This window comes from Prosopis cineraria, unplaced genomic scaffold, assembly GCF_029017545.1.
Source record: "Prosopis cineraria cultivar Desert tree isolate PC_DT_omini unplaced genomic scaffold, ASM2901754v1 PC5, whole genome shotgun sequence".
Classification (NCBI taxonomy): Eukaryota; Viridiplantae; Streptophyta; class Magnoliopsida; order Fabales; family Fabaceae; genus Prosopis; species Prosopis cineraria.
Window position 1 is genome coordinate 12,852,923 of NW_026555336.1, and position 6,842 is coordinate 12,859,764.

Sequence of the window (6,842 nt, forward strand, 5' to 3'; positions counted from 1 at the left end):
AGAATTTCATAAATAAGAACTTCATTTTATTGTTTACATGTTTGCACGAGATGACAATTAAAATATCAAGAAAATTATGTTGTTATATTTATTTTAAATATTATATTTTAACTTAATATCCATTAATTACTCAATTCATAAATCATATATATATAATTAAATTATAAATGAGAATTATATTAATTAATAACATATAAAGAATTTAATATAATTATTTTATTTAGTCATATGAATTTAATTCATTTTTATTTGTTAATTTATATTAATTTTCTATTTGAATGATAGAATATTGAATAACTAACCATATCTAAAGAGGAATCGTGAAGTTAGGAAATTATTAGATTACAGGCTAAGAAGTTACCAGAATAAATAATCTAAATAAATATCTATATTTAAATTTAATTATATGCATGAATCAAAAAAATAAAGAAAATTAAGAATTTCATAAATAAGAATTTTATTTTATTGTTTACATGTTTGCACGAGATGACAATTAAAATATCAAGAAAATTATGTTGTTATATTTATTTTAAATATTATAATTTAACTTAATTACTCAATTCATAAATCATATATATTTAATTAAATTATAAATTAGAATTATATTAATTAATAAGGTATAAAGAATTTAATGTAATTATTTTATTAAGTCATACGAATTTAATTCATTTTTTATTTGTTTATTTATATTAATTTACTATTTGAATGATAGAATGTTGAATAACTAACCATATCTAAAAGAGGAATCGTGGAATTAGGAAATTATTAGATCATGGGTTAATTCGTTACTAAAATGAAAGAATAAAAATAAATTATATTCATGAATTAAAAATAATTTTATAAATAAAATCTTACATGGCTTTCTAAAATTGTACTATTTAAAAAAATGACACTTGTCATTCATAAAGATGCGCTTGTTATTCTTCTATTATATATATATAGATGGGTTGGTCCAGTATCTTGAACCCTTTCAAGTTTCTATGACTTTGATTTATATCTCTATAATTGATCAAAGTTATATTAGTCATATTTCATCTATAATCCCTCATAGATGACAGACTAGGGACATTTAGAACAATTACTATAGTTTATCTAATGATACAGTTATTGTAGTGAATATATTATTAATATGATAACATAAGATAAATTCATTAAATAACAATATTCATAGTATAATTGTTGGCCTTAAGGCATAATTTCTAACATGAATTGGGTAGTTGCAATATTTTGTTAGAGGCTACTTGTGACTTATGAGATAGTAGCATAATTAGAAGTGGATGTAAAAGAAAAGTTGGCACATGCTTGTGTATGTCTGGACTTGTCATTTACTTAATATTTACTTCTCCTTTCCTTATACATAGTTAGAAATGGACAGTCTTAATTTTTATACAGAGGAACTGCTTCTAAATACTCCTTACTATTAAACCAGATGTATTTGAGGATGACACGAACCTAGATGTTATCTGGCTTAAAGTAAGTGTGCATAAAGATATGTGAGTATCATTAATTTAGTACTTATGTGTGATTTCCTCATGGTTCTAATTGAGTAGACTAATTTTGTACTTATATCATAAATTTTGATTATAGTTATTTTTGTGGTGTTTATGTGATCATATGGTTACAATTACGGGGTAAGACTTACTTGGATGTGGACGGTTATGTGATGCTAGAATACTCTGATGTATGAGTGTTTTATGGACTATTTGACTATAACATGAAATCTATATTGATGTTGTGAATTATATGACTGCTTTGCTTATGTAGGATGACATTCGATAGAAGAATGTTGAATACATGTAGTGGCATATCAATCATCGCAACAATGAGAAGGAACCTATTATGATGTCTATGTGATCATGATTGAAATAAGACAAAAAGAGAAGATATAAGGGCTACCAACTTGTGTAGATCATTTTAGGGTATAACTATTTTGTGTATTGTGTACTTACCTACTTACACAATGTTATCACCTTTTTAGACTCTATAATTTTGGATATTGTACTTAGTAAATGCAATATCAATGGTGACTACTAGTTTTAATGCTTATATCATGGTATTCACAACTTGAAATGTTTTAATTGAGCTAATAATCATTTACAACTGGGCAACGGGAAATCATAAGTAGGCGAAGGCCATTTACAACTTGAAATGTTTCCAAGTGCTAATAATAATTGTTAACAAGTAGGCAATATGGAAAAACAACTGAAGAAGGCAGAATGACAAGTCATCCTGGGCCATTCACAACTTGAAAGTTTTTAAGTGCAATAAAAATCTAAATAAATGTACAAGTGTTGCATGCTAATCGTTAACAACTAAGTAAGGGGGGATAACAAGTGGGCAAGGGGAAATAACAAGTTGTCTTTGGCCATTCACAACTTGGCATGTTTTAAGTGTAATAAGAATATGAGTAAATGCACAAGTGTTGCATATCATTAACAATTGGGTAAAGGAGAATGACAAATTGTCTTGGGCCATTCACAAATTGGCATGTTTTAAGTGTAACAAGAATCTGAGTAAATGTGTCATGTTTGCCTTGACATTATGATGAAGTCCTAAGCCGCTTTAGGCCATCAATGAAATCTAGAATGTAGTTATGAGCATTCTAGGTCATCTTTCAAGAGAATAATGCATATAAATTTCTAGTTCAATTACCAACAAGTTAAAGAGTGTTTCAATTGATGCAACTACGTCTAAAATGCAAGAAACAAATTTTTATAGTTTCTAACTTTAATGAGATGATATGAAACCAATTGCCAACAAGTTAAAAGAATAAGAGAATGATAGATGTTTGTAATTTTTGATTTTAATGTGATGATATGAATGTGTGAGATGATGAGCTTAAGTTAGAATCCCTTGTAATAATCCTTGAATTGCAAATTTGAAACCACACAAGTAATTACAATTAGCTTAATGAAGAATACTTTAAAACCTTTAAAGTGTTGTGAATCATTAAATCCAATGTTCACTAAAGAATTTAAGCCAAGTGAAAAAATTAATAATGTGATCAGTGTTATTCATATAGTTTAGACCAAATTAAGTGGAAGAAAAACCTCTTAAACTACATTCATATAAACTCATATGGATCTTGCTCAAGCTAAAAAGAAAATCTGAACAAAAACACCAAAAACATATGAACACATTCAAGAACATTTAAATGAATCCATAAATCCCAGAATTGAAAGACAATATTAATCTTAACTTAAAATCCACAACTTCAATCTAAACATGAAAATGGAATCAAAATCCATAACCAACTAGATTAATAATTTCAAATTCCTAAAGAAGGTAAAAGAAATTGCAGAATTGAAAATATGAGTGAGGAAAACAAATCTAAAAATCTCAAACCATAAGTTCATCTTCCTCGAAGCTCAATAAGGAGTCAGCCACTCATGCTCCTCTTTATCACTTGGTTGAGTCCTTGAGCTTGAGAGGCTTCCATGGATGAATGAAGATGAAGAAGTAGAATCTAGAATTTTGAACTGGCTGGACGTGAAATAATGTTGGAAGAGGAAGAATCAGAAGAAGAGAGAATCTGGAAATAAAATGCTAAAGAAAAGTGAATAATGAAGTTGAAATGAAAAATGAAGGATTAATAAGCATGGAAAATGTGATTGGTGATAAAACCAAACTAGATGGTGATAAAAACAAGGAAATTTCATATTTGAATTGTTTGAAAATGACCTAGAAAATGGATGGAAATAAATCTAAAATGGGAATAAATGAGTGGAAATGTGGCAAGGGACATGTGAACATGTGTAGGGAAATGTGACTCCTCCTTAGCTCATATTCAGCTGCCACATAAGCTCCCTAAATTTGATCAATAATCACACCCAAAATGCCTCTCTTTGGCATTTCATCCAATGCTTCCCATGCTCCTTGTAACATCCTAAAATTTTAACCTTGCATTAATGACTGATTAGGGATGAATTAGTGATTTAATGTAAGATTAGGGTTCTGAGTGGTGAAGTGTTATATTAACTCATTGGATGTTATATGAATAGATATGAGTAGAAAAGTAGAGTCTTGAAGCAGAGTGTGTGAGCATAGTAAGGATTTCTCTTATTGTGCCAGGCACTCACTACTACAAAATACCCCTTTACTTGACGGTTATTTTAGAAATTATTTGACAGTTTTAACCATCAAGTAATGAGGCGCCATATATTCATTTGACAGTTAAAAATATTTTAGAGATTACTTGACGGTTATTTTAAAATAACCGTTAAGTAATTACTTGAACATTTGCATATATTTCAGCAACATACTTGACGGTTATTTAAAATAACCGTCAAGTATTTAGTAATATTTGACAGTTATTTTGTAACAAGCGTCAAATATGTTTTCGCAAATTATGTGTGTCAAATACTTGACGGTTATTCTATAATAACTGTCAAGTATTTGTAAATACTTGACGGTTATTTTGAAATAACCGTCAAGTAAACTTATACTTGACGTTTCTTTCTAAATAACCGTCAAGTATTTATGATATATTTTTTTAAAAAAAAGCAGCCCCCTGTAAATACAAAGCAATCAAATATATATACCAGCCAACCAATAATAAAAAACAATTGAATTATTATTTATATTAAAATTAATACAATCTAAATATTTTTAATTTATCTTATATCTACCTATATTCTAAACCCGATGCCATAAAAAAATTTATAACTTTACCTACTTTACAAGTTTAAATTTCAAAATTAATTAGCCTCAGATATAAAATTGACTAAAAAAATAAATGTGTATACCAAAACTAATTGGGTCTAACCACTGCTGCTATCCACATGTTAAACATGGCCTGAGCTACCTCTTCAAAGGTTTCCTCTATATGTGCAGCTGCATACTGAATACAGTAGGCATCCTCTAAGTACTATATGCAAAGAGTTACAACAAATTCAAGTTAACAGCTATCTAACAAAAGTTATTAAAATTTATAATTTAAGTACCATTAAATTTAATATATACCTTGTTAGGTAATGTGGTAAGGGCATGGGTGATAATGTCCTTTAAGAATCTCATCAAGCAATAGCCACAGTCATTGCTCTGATCTGGCTGAAGTGGACACTGTGAAAAAAAAAATCACATATCAATAAAATAATAGTTAAAAGGCTACGGTTTGTTAATTAAAAACTCAGTCCATTAGGTTTACCTTAACTGTGACCCATGTCTCACAAGAGTCCAATACCCTTAAGCTAGGGGACAAGGTCTTGTTGGTTGCAGTACGATACAAGACCACAGCTCTAAGAAGGAAATAAAGAATAAATGTTAGAAATTCAATATATATGGATTTTAAAATAACAATTGATAAAAATTCAACTTACTTATTAAAAGTTCTACCATATCTGGCCTATTGCTTGGTTTTCCGTTAAGAGGATCAAGATACCAAATTTTTGAAGTGACAGGGTTAACCATAATAACAAGTGCCAAATAAGTAAATATAAAAAATATTTACTTGTACCAAAAGTAGCTAGAAAGTGGCTTACCCTTGACAGTAAGGAGCAAGAAATAAAGTATCATTGCTTGCTCCCCTATCCTTAAATTCATTTGAAAGCTGCCTTGCTTGATCTTCAAGAGCTTCCTTTGTAATTTCATTATAGGCAGAGACATCATGGGGATTAATCAGCTTGAATCTCGACTCAAGCCATTTATCTGTAAAGGAAGACAATTAAATCAAACATTAAATAACTTAAACAAAATTCACATAATTAATTCAAACATTAATCAACTTAAATAAAAAGAACACAATTAATCAACTTAAACAAAATACACACAACTAATTCAAACATTAATCAACTTAAATAAAAAGAACACAATTAATCAACTGAAACAAAATGTACACAATTAATTCAAACATTAATTAACTTAAATAAAAAGAACACAATTAATCAACTTAAACAAAAAGTTTCATCATTCAAGTTCTCATATAACTTAATTATACTCAATCAAGTTACCCAACAACAATTGATATAAAAATTTTATCCCAACAATCTATTTTGTCCTATAAATTTAATATAACTCAATCATATCTAATCAAGTTATCCAACAACAAAATTAATCACTATCACCACAACAAGGGAAGCAAATTTTCAACAAATTCATATAATGCCCAACAGTAAATTAATTTTCATATAATCTTAAATTTAATTTCAAAACTAACAAAGAATTGAAAACAAAAGCCTATATATATTCAATCACAAATCATAGATCTAATGAACAAAAAATTCATATTCCAATTTCTAATTCCAATCAACTTCCTAATTACAATCAATTGACAATAATATCACAAGGAAGAAGGATAGGCCAACTTACTTAAGAGAGGCAAAGCAGGAGGACGAAGAAGAAGAACAGGGGAAGGAGGAAAGAAGACAACTCGCATTTTGCACTGTTGAAAAGCAAGTAGAGGAATTTGAAGTCAGATTTACCTAGACACTAAACCCAAACATGAATTAAATAGATGAAGAAGGAATTAAACTTACATATGGAAGATAGAGAACGAACCTAAAACGCCCGAAATGAAGACTTGGATGAACGAACAACCCACAAACCCCAAAAAATGGAACCCATGAGCAAAACCCAAGAAGAATCAAGTCTAAATCTGTGTTTTTGGATAGTTTTAGTGACAGAAAATGATTTCCAAGCACTCTGTGTGTGTTTTCAAAAACGTTCGAGTTGCAGAAATGGAAAATGAAAGGTTCTGGAGCGTAAATTTAAAAGACAATACTTGACGGTTATTTCATAACAAGCGTCAAGTAATTAATACTTGACGCTTGTTATGAAATAACCGTCAAATAAAATTCAAACATACTTGACGGTTATCAATAAACAAGCGTCAAGTAATTAATTTT